The sequence below is a fragment of the Ictidomys tridecemlineatus genome, chromosome 9 (assembly GCF_052094955.1).
Source record: "Ictidomys tridecemlineatus isolate mIctTri1 chromosome 9, mIctTri1.hap1, whole genome shotgun sequence".
NCBI classification, from domain to species: domain Eukaryota; kingdom Metazoa; phylum Chordata; class Mammalia; order Rodentia; family Sciuridae; genus Ictidomys; species Ictidomys tridecemlineatus.
In genome coordinates, this window is record NC_135485.1 from 503,952 (window position 1) to 514,567 (window position 10,616).

General features: G+C 53.9%; 1 long non-coding RNA gene across 1 annotated transcript; it reads right to left on the reverse strand.

The window, feature by feature from the left end:
• Nucleotides 1-2,169: 2,169 nt before the first annotated feature.
• On the reverse strand, nt 2,170-10,532 carry LOC144366560 (uncharacterized). The gene is made up of 2 exons (XR_013425615.1): nt 4,127-10,532; nt 2,170-2,279 (listed from the first exon to the last, which is right to left on the reverse strand). It is a non-coding gene; the product is annotated as an uncharacterized LOC144366560 (long non-coding RNA).
• Between the last annotated feature and the right edge of the window lie 84 nt (nt 10,533-10,616).

The window sequence follows — 10,616 nt, forward strand, 5'->3', positions numbered from 1 at the left end:
AGGGGTGGGGCCTGTCCTGGAGAGGCGGGACGTCCAGGCGGGGCGAGGCCGGCAGAGCGCGGGTCCCAGCCCGGTGGGCGGGGCGAGCAGGGGGACCGAGGTGGTCGACTTGATTTCTTCCTAACCGCCAGGGATCGTCTGGCAGGCCCGAGCTGGGACTGTAATTCCCCGATTGCGGCCTCGCGACACCGGACTTGAGGCCTTTGCACCTGCGGCTCCCATGCTTGTGGCTGTGTGGATCGACACCTCCCACGCAGGACGCTGATCCCAGCGAGAGGCAGTCACTGCCTGGCGCTCCTGGGCGGGTTCCGGGGCCCAGGCTCTGCTTTCTGCTCGGGTTCACTAACGACCCAACAGAGGGCAAGAGAGCGGTGAGGGGCTCCAGGGCTAGGACCCCGCGTGCCGCTGTCTCAGGGCTGCAGTGTGGCTGGAAGCTGGGTTCGTGCTGACCTGCCCTGACGCACTCCTGGTCACTATCCACACCACGGAGGAGGGCCATGGGAGGGAGCCCCTTCCCCCGTGGAAAAACCCGTCCCACCACAGTCCTACTTCTGGAATCTATGGAGCCGGTCACTCAATGGAGGGACAACCGCAGCATGTACGACTTGACTTGTCAGGGTGGTGCTAGTGACATCTGGGGGCAGTCCATATTAGTCACCTTACTTCCTTTGCCAGCAGGGGGAACTTGTTCCTGTGGGCCTGACCTCGGTTAGAGTAGGGGAGGCCTCAATGAGCATCTGAACCAAGGGGCTCCTAGGGAACCCACCTGGCTCCTGCAGGACATCTAGATGCCCCCAGCCAGGCCACCAGGGCAGCCGGTTTGCCCATCCCTGCTACCCAATCGCTGAGAGATGCACCCAGACCTAGGAACCCCTGAACTAGGGCAGGCTGCACCAGAGCAAAGGGATGATCCCCGGGGGGAAGAGGAAAACAGGGAGGAGCACATTAAGAGAGGATACTGTCTCCAGGCAGGGCTGCTGCAGAGGAAATGCCTGGGAATATGCTAGAACTTCTGAATGGGAAACAGGAAGCTTGTTCTTGGTTCCAGGGACCAGTCTAAAAAGAAGCTGGGAGGGGAGACGTGGTCCTCCATGATTACAGGACTGATCCACTTGAGCCTCAGCTGAGGGCAGAACTCTGGGGAAGCCTCAGGATACCAGGGATCAGCTGGCCCTCCTGGAGCTGCCTCTGAGGCAGACTGTCCACAAACTGAAGAGTAAACCAGCCACTGGATATGGATGAAGGACCCAAGACTTAGTGCCCAGGAGGCCTAAGGAAGAGCATCTAGGCAGGAGGAACAGCTAGTGCAGAGGCCCCGCTGAGGAGTCAGGGGAAGGCACACCACTTCTGAGGACTCCTCCGTCCTGCACCCAGAGAGTAGCACTGTGCCGCCTTCCACTGACAGCCCTCCCCTTTGCCCTACACACCCCAGGCAGCCAGTTGTGAGGACCCTGGTCTCCACCCCTCCTCTCTCCTTTCTCAACCAGATTATTCCCTGGCCCTGCCTCTGTGCAGGCCTCCCATAGTCCTCTTGGCTATGGGAGGGCTTCGACCCAACCTTGGAGCCTTGAGGAGGCAGATGTTCCCAGAGGCCCACACCTACTGCCTGCACTTCTGTTAAGGAAGAGCAGTGTTCATGGACACTCCTCCCTGCACTCAGGAGAAGACATGAGTGCACCTGACTGCTTCCTCTAGAACTTTGTTTCCTGACCTAGCATGTTAATTGAAACAGCCAGCATTTCCATCACACCCTCCCACAAGCTTCCCAGAACGTCTTCCAGAGCAACCTGAAACCTCTGCAAAGAATCAAAACCAAACCAAACAACACCCGCCAGATGGAGACTCTGTGTTTCAGCATCTTCCACAGCTCTTGGGATGGTCTCTTGTGCAGGCCCCTCTAAGTTCTGACCCCACTAGTCTGTGGGGTTGCCTCTCCTATTCTCTCCCTCTCTGTCTGGGTGGGTTAATCAGTGAGCCTTTACTTCTCTGGCGTTGGGGACTGGAAGTCCAGGGTCAGAGTGATGATGTGGTCAGGTTCTGGAGAGAGTCCACTGCCCTCCCCACTTCCTAAGGGAGCCGCTGTGCACTGTAATGGTAGAATTGTGCTGCCAAGTTCATATATTGGAATCCCTTAGCACCTTGGAGTGTGACTCAGTTGGAGACAGGGACTTTACAGAGATGATCAAGTTTAAAACAAGGTGATTAGGTGGCCCTTGTCCCCCACGACTGGTGTCCTCGTAGAAGGGGAGCTTGGACAGACTCACCGCAGAGGGAAGGCCCTGTGAAGATGAAGGCAGAGGTCAGGGTGGTGGTCTACAAGCCAAGGGGCCAGAACTGCCAGGAGCTGCAGGGGACTGGCACAGCAGCTGTCTCAAAGCCTCAGAGGACCCAGCCCTGGACACCCAGATGGTGACTTGCAGCCTCCAGGACAATGAGACATTAAGTTTTAAGCCTACTCAGTTTGGGCACTTGTTATGACATCCTTAGGACACTCAGAATTGTCATCTGTGCTGTTTGGTGATCAGCCTCTCTCTCCGAGTTTTGCCTGAGAGCTCCAAGATCAGCCCATTTAACTGCTGCTGTCCCCTGGTAGGAACTGTGTGTATTCCACTTTATCTGTTCTATTGTCAGTGGGCCCAGGGTATAGGCAGACCTTGGCTGTTATAAATCAGGCTTTGTGAGCATTCTTCTTGTGTTTGGATACCACATGCTCAGAGATCCCACCGTAGACTAACACCAGTCATAGGACATGCTATGTTCCCTTGGAAGATAATGCCAAGCCCTTTTCCAAAAATCCACACAAAAAGTCAAGTCTTCGGGATGGGGCTGTGGCTCAGTGGTAGAGTGCTCGCCTAGCATGCGTGAGGCCCTGGGTTCCATCCCCCGTACCACATAAACATAAACAAATAAAATAAAGGTATTGTGTCCATCTACAACTAAAAAAATATATATTAAAAAAAAAAAAAAGCTAAGTCAGGCCTCCACACTTGTCACAATCCTGGCTCTAGTTCGGCTGCAGGCAATCTCCATTTGGCTTCCCCTCCCCCTGCTGGCAAGCAGGCTCCACCTGCCTTGGGCACCTGCCCCTGCAGCTCTTATGAGGCTGTCATGCATCCTGGCCTGTTTTCTACGGAGTGTCTTATTCTTATTGACCTTTAGTTCTGGACATAGTCAGGACATGGCTGTCTTGTTGGTCCCAGTCGGTGCTCATTGCTTGTATAGTCTGGTTCACAAAGAAAGGCTGTCTGTCGCCCGCTGCCCTGAACTAGGGCAGGCTGCACAGCGCTCCTGGTGATGGCCTCACAGTCTGATCACAGTTTTGGCACTCGAGTGACACACTCTCATCTACTGCGTGGTTCTGTTTCAAGACACCATGTTCAGTGTGTATCTATACTTCCCAGAGACACCGTCTATTGGGCCTGACTGCAGCCTTCCTGACACTTGTCCTTCCTTGGGAGAACAGGTCACAACCATCTGGTGCTAGGGAACACATGACAGCACCAGCACTGTGCTGGGAACCATTTCCGACACTGATAGAGCCCCTGGGTTCAGTCCCTGTACCTAGATAAATAAGCAAACAAACAATCAGAAAGCAGAAAGGATACTTCTTTATAGTATGAGCTGAGCAAGCAGTGCGGGGCCTTGGGCCACCCCAGCAGGAGCCGCAGGTCAGTGGCTTAAATCTTTCTTTGCTCTGAGCATGGCCTTGAGTGATTGGAGAAGCACAATGAGCCTTGATTTGGGGTTACAAACAAATTTAGTATGTGGGTGAATCTGCAGACACAGGGTTTGCGTATATCATACAGGCCACACCTCTTCACATCAGGGCAGTGCTGCTACAGCTCTGGGGCTGGAAGTCCTCTTATCATCCTGCAGAGGTGGCCTCTTTTTAAAAAATATTTATTTTTTAGTCATAGGTGGACACAATATCTTTATTTCATATTTATGTGGAGCTAAGGATCGAACCCAGTGCCTCACGTGTGCTAGGTGGGCGCTCTGCCACCGAGCCACACCCCAGCCCTAGAGGTGGCTTCTGATGATGCTGGTTTTCATGTCTCAGAGCCAGCTGGGTGTCATGTGAGGTGGGGCTGGGTCCCTGCTTTGACCTAGCTTTCCCATGACCCACCTGCTGTACAGGAGGAGGAAACCAGGGTGGAACACTGCTGGGGCCTGTCCAGGTGTGGGCCGTCTACAGCTCTCCTCAAGAAAAAATGCAGAAAAATTATTATAAAATTAGGTACATGTTTATTCAGAACAAGAGAATAAATTACAACAAATTAAATGTTTTTAATTTTTATATTTTGGTTCAGGAGACAAACGCACGGGTGCTCTACTACTGAGCTACACACCATCACCCTCCTAATTTAGTGAGTTTTACAGAGTCCCGAGGCCATGTGACTGAAGTATCCCATGAGTGGACCCCCTGTGGACCTTGGCTCTTTTTCGCTGGTGCCCTGCCATCTCCACACCTCTGCAGGCTTTGTCAAGGGTGGTGGACACACTCCTTCAGCACATGTGCTTCAGGATCAGCTCCCTGCAGAGGCAAAGACACCTGTCCGTTTCTTCTCCCAGAGTTGTACCCCTGGCCCACCTTCAAACCCAGCAGCCAGCCCTGCATCCTAAGATGCCATCCAGAGTGGGTGCTAAGCAGCATAGCCAGGCACACATACAGACAGCTGCCCTAGAAGACCTGCAGCTCCGTTCCCAAGGGCGAGTACACCATGCCTCATATTGGCCAGGGCAGAAGGCCGGAGGTGGGCCCAGGGTCTGCACCATGGCTTCTCAGGAAGAAGTGGCTGAGGCATGGTAGGAGCACTGAGTGAGTGGGGGACCTGGGGCCTGGGCTGTAGGGCAGTCCTCTGTGCACCTGACCCAGGGTTCTCAGGGCAGGGAAGTGTGCTTGGTGGGAGGTCTGGTGAAGGAGCCTCTGTGGCTCCTGATTGGTCAGCCTGCACATCAAAGGGGAGTTACATTGCTGTCTAGGAATCAGTCAGCCTGGGGCTGTCCAGGACCAAGGCCTCAAAGGCCAGAGCATCAAGACCACAGGAGCACGGGCATGCAGCAGATATAAGCAGGACAGTGGGGAGACTCACCCTAGAGATGTGCATCAGATTCTGTTTAGGGAGAAGGGGGAACGAACAGAAAGGCGCTGGTTCTGAAGAAGTCCCACAGCAGCAGTGGCTGTCCCTCCCCCACCCCCGGTTGGCCAGAGCAGGAACTGAACACCCCAACCTGGAGCTAAAGGCCTAGGCAGAGACAGTGGGCCGAGTGGAAAGAAAACAGACCTGAGGTCCACAGGGAGTACTCAGGAGCCCGTCCTCCTGATCTTCCATCTGGAAGCCCAAGGGCCTTCTGGTGGGCACTGCAGCCTCAGGTTGTAGCCCAGCTCCCAGTGAGTCCAACCCACTCAACTCCTCCTGGCCACGCCCCCTTGGCCACAGCCAGCTCTGCCTGAGGGGAACAGGGTGCACCTTCCCAAGCCCTGACCCCCACCTGCCGCTCCTGCCACACACATCCTCACAGGAGCCAGACTCTCCCCTTCTCCAGGGATGGGCACCGCGAGACCCCCAGGACCTCCCCCAGAGACTGGTCCCAGGCCCTTCTCTTTACAGACACTCCAGCCCACCTCCTCTGTTCTCTGTGGGTTCTGCTGGCAACAATTCCATTTTCAATTTCACTCTTGAAGCCAATAGGTGCCCCCTTCAGAGCCTGAGGAGCCCCCACTGTGGCAGTCCTGGCCCCTCCCCACCTCTGGAGCCCCTGGGCAAGACTGCCCTTCTTAGTCCTGTGGTGGGGCCTCAGAAACCATCTGCCGGGCTCCTGGGGACAGAAGTTCTGAAAGACCTAGACCTGACCCTCCACACACCACTACCCATGGACAGCCCTCCCTGAGACAGGGAGCCAGCAGGGCCTCCCCTGTCAAGTCCTTGCCTTTGTGCAGGGCCAGGAAGCCCATACCCAGCCAACTCCAGGCAGTCGTAGTGGAGAGGAGGCTCTGGCCAGCACACAGCCTGTTTCACTCATGTTAGAACTGCTGGGCCACAAAGGTCATCTCCCTTGGGGTGTAGAACACTGGGAACCTCTGCCTTATGAATATCCCAAACATAAACCAAAATGCCGTGTCTCTGTGTCCCAGAGGCTGCAGTGTGAGACCCTGCCAGGACCTGCCCCTTCCCTTCCCCAGGACCTTCACTCTGAGTCCACTGAACTGGATCTGATCAGCCCAGCTGCCAACCTCAGGAGAGTTCTCTAAGGCTGTCCAGCACTTCTCGCAAGCCATGCCTCCCTGGCTGCCCCTTCCAGGCCCACAGGATAATCCAGGAGAATCTCATAATGCAGCTACACCTGCACAGTCCCTGCACCACACGGGCCATGGCCCGGGTCCAGCACGAGCACAGGCTGTGCCCTCAGTGGCCGGCATCAACACCTCTCTTGTCCAGTGATGCTCCAGGTCCCGGGAGAGGTCCCACAGCTGGGTTCGCACCGGACGCGTGTCAGACTTGCACTGCCTCTGCAAGCCCTCTGGGCCTCCCTTCCTCCTGCACCCGAGCCTCCTGGGGTTTTTCCCTTCTGCATGAAGGACATTGCTTGCTGTTTCCTTAACTGGAAGTTGATGGTGGCAAACCTCAGAGTTTCTCTAAAATGTTTCTGTTCGACCTTTTTTTTTTTTTGGGGGGGGGACACTGTAGTTTGCAACAGTCTCACTAAATTGCCCAAGCTGGGCTTGAACTTGCCATCCTCCTGCCTCAGCCTCCGGAGCTGGGACTGCAAGTGCTTGCCACCCCACCCTGCCTGGAGAATGTTTCTGCTGGGTTTTCATTTCCGCTCATTGTTGGCCTACTCTAGGCAGCGTTAAGTCTCCCACGATCTGCTGGTCGGTACTTCTGCTGAAAGGCCAGTGTCCCTTCACTGCTGGGCCCTAAAAGTGGAAGGTCTCTGGCAGCTTCTTATATCCCCTTGGTTTTGGCCTTGGCTCTTACATCCTGGGCTGATGGGATTCTGCTGTCTTCCCGATTGGGCCTCTGCAGCACCTCCTGACCCATGGCCTGGGTCTTGAGCGGTCAGTTACCACCACAGTTCCCTTCCTTGCTGCTGGAACACGCGCAGCACTGTTTCTGCTCTGCTCTGCCTCGTTTCCAGGTGGGGAAACTGAGTTGGATCTTCTCCCTGTGTTTGTTCTGTAGTCTCCCCTATTTTTCTGTTTAGTGTGAATTTAACCTGTGCTCTATCTTCTAGTTCTTCTTCTTTTTAGGTGTAAACTGCAGTTAAACCAACCCATTACATTTTTGACCCATTTGTTGAGATATGACTTATATACAATAAAACATATCAATTTTTTTTATTTTTTTAGTTTTTCGGCGGAAACAACATCTTTGTTTGTATGTGGTGCTGAGGATCAAACCCGGGCTGCACGCATTCCAGGCGAGCGTGCTACCGCTTGAGCCACATCCCCAGCCCAAAACAGATCAATTTAAATTGTGTGATTCAACAAGTTTTGAGTAAGTCTTCTTGAGGTACTTATGGATTTTTTCAATATTTCCAGGTTGAAAAATGTAAAATAGAAAATTTGCATATTTTTCTCCTAGGTCAACTGTTTTCGATGCATTTTTTTTTTTTGGTGAGACTGGAACTGGGGGTGGAACCCAGGGGTTCTTACCCACTGAGGCACATCCCCAGCCCTTTAAAAAATACATTTTGTTTAGAGACAGGGTCTTGGTGAGTTGCTTAGGGTCTCACTAGGTTGGTCTTGCCATCCTCCTGCCTCAGCCTCCTGAGCCAGGGATCACAGGGGTGTGCATGGTGCCCATATATCTTACTCTTTATATGTGACAATATCATTGTTTTCTGTTTTAGTTTTCAGAGCCATTTTGGATACAGACATCACGACCCTTCACCTGTAAACACTTGAGCATGATCTGGAAAGAACTAGAGCAGTCTGTCCACAGCCCTGACCAGAGCCTTTGAGGCTGGCATTTCAGAGCCCCCACGGCACACACTCCCAGGGGCAAACTGTTCAGTGAGGCCCTGTGCAGCCACCCGTGCCTTATTGGGGACCTGTCTCAGCACATGCATCAAGGACTTTGTGGCCCCACGTTTCTGCAGGTACCTGCTTTTCTCCTGGCAGATGGCTGGGCGGCAGGTCATTTGATTCACACAGGGTGGAGGTGATCCAGGGTGGACTTCAGTCCTTGCCAGGCCAGTTCTCTTCTGTTCACCTTTGCTTTAACGTGTGGCCCTTGCCCCAGCTCTGACTTCTGTCCTGGCGTCCCTATGAAGCTGCTCAAGCTCCACGCAGCTTCTTCTCACACCCTCTCGGGAGCTGGAGCCCGGGTGCGAACCCTGGCCCTGCCTGGCCACGCTGGAGTCTCCTCCCCAAGCTGGCGTTGTCAGATCCCTGCTTGTAAGCCCTGCTCAGAAGACACTCCGCCCTGCCCACTTGGGTTTTCACCCGGATTTCTGGCTGCTAGCTCAGTTCTTTGATGCTCGTGAGTCTGTTTTACAGTTTCACACGGTTCAGCCCGTGTCCATGCGGGCTGCCTGCTGCACTTCCCTCTCCGCTTCAGGCCTTTCAGCTTTTTAATTTAAAGGGGTTTTTAGAATTGATTTTTGTATTTTATTTTCCTCCCTTGATGTTTTGGAATTTATACATTGTTTTTTCTCTTTTAAATGGCTAATTATGACATCTTACCTTGAAATTTTAAGAGGATCCAGTGTTAAAAATACGTTAACCTCCTCCTGCCCAAAAAAAAAAAAAAAAAGTATCCAGAACTTTAATCCCTCCTTCCGATTCCGCTGCTGCTGTCTGGGTATTCAGATTCTGTTTCTAATCCTTCCTTCCTTCCTTCCATTGTTTTATACAATGTTCCCTTGGATTGCTACATGTATCAGGCTACTCTTGTGGGGAAACTTTCATGCTGCAGAACCTGCCTCAGAAATACCCTGGGAACAGGCATCTTGGGGAAACTGCCAGTGTTCTTCCATCTCCAAGTATATTGATCCAACCCATCCCCCCATTAGTCCATTTTATGTTACTACAATGAAATACCCAAAGTTCAGTAGCTTTATAAAGAAAAGAGGTTTATTTAGCTCCTATATTTGGAGGCTGTGAAGCAGCATGACACTGGCTCTGGTGAGAGCCCCCTGGCAGATGGCAGGGATGCCTGTGGGAGTGAGAGATCACATCTCAAGACAAGAAGCTAGAGACATTGGGATCCCACAATCCCTGGGGAGGGCAGCGCCCCAGCATCTAGGATCCACCTCTGCCAGGTCCCACCTCCCTCATCACCACCCTCAGGATCAAGCTCCCAGCTCCTGGACCGAGGGGTGGTGAGCTGCATTGTGCCCCAGCACCCCACTCCTGTGGTTCTCCCACCACCGTGCAGCAGTCCTGGCTTCCAGCCCCCACTGCCCCTGTCTCCTTCTTCACTGTCAGTCAGTGGCCTTCCTCTGCAGGTGACCTGAACTTTTCTTCTGATTCCTCTTAAAATCTTGCTGTGAACTTTCTTGGTTTCCAGTTCTGCTACAATAGGTCCAGGTGAGAGTCACCTCTGATGGATTCTGCCCGGCACATGTACTTTCTGCTTCACAGGCTTAAGTTTCACATGAGTTACTGCTTAGCTTTTTTCCCCAACCCCCTAGGGATTGAACCCAGGGGTGCATTACCCCTGATCTACACCCCAGTCACTGTTGTCATCCTCCTCCTCCTCCTCCTCCTCCTCCTCCTTCTTCTTCTTCTTTTTTTTTTTTGAGATGGATCTTGCTAAATTTCTAAGGCTGGCCTAGAACTTGCAATCCTGCCTCAGCCTCCCAAGTGCTGGGAACACAGGCCTGTGTGGGTGACGCTCTACCTGGCATCTGCCCAGGACTCGGGTGGGACGCCTCTCTCTTCTTCTCCATGCTCTCCACGTCTCGGCCACCGACTCGGTGCCCCTCTGCCTCTAGGTCAGCTCTCCAGACCTGTCTGCCCAGTAGGCCTGCCCCAGCTGTGCCCTGAGCTCCCTGCCAGGGATGTGCTTCACCCCAGGATCCATCCCTTCCCAGCACCTGCTCTGCCCCACGACCCTTTTCTCCATCAATCTTCCCTTTACAGCTGTCCGGGTGACCCAAGATTTAGAATCTCCGTCCAGAACTGTGACCTTGGCGGGCTCCGGGGATGAGCCCCGCTGTCTGGGGAAGGGGGCAGGGAGGGGTTTTCACCCTGTCAAGAAACCCGACTGCTGAACTGCCCCTTGCTATGGCCTACCTGCCTGTGTCCAAACTTCAGATCTTAAGCTTTACACACCTCTGAGCTTACCTCCCCAGGACACCAGCCGGCTCATCAGCTGTCCATTAGAAGTAGCCACCTGACTCCTCAAAGACAGCCGGCCTCTGGCCACACCTGTTCCCGTGCCCCTCTGAATCCTTCTCACCCCCACCTCCAGTCCCTCAGGCCTCGCATGGGCCAGTCTTGAGTGTAGCCTCGCCCTGACCACTTCACGCAGCCCCTGCCCTGCTCTAGGACCCAGTCGCTCTTGGGCCACCCGCCGAGCATTACTGAGACGCTCTCCCAAGGCCACCACCCTCACAGCAAGGCGGGGTCGCAATGCCGGGTTCCGCAGGGACACAGGGGACCTGCG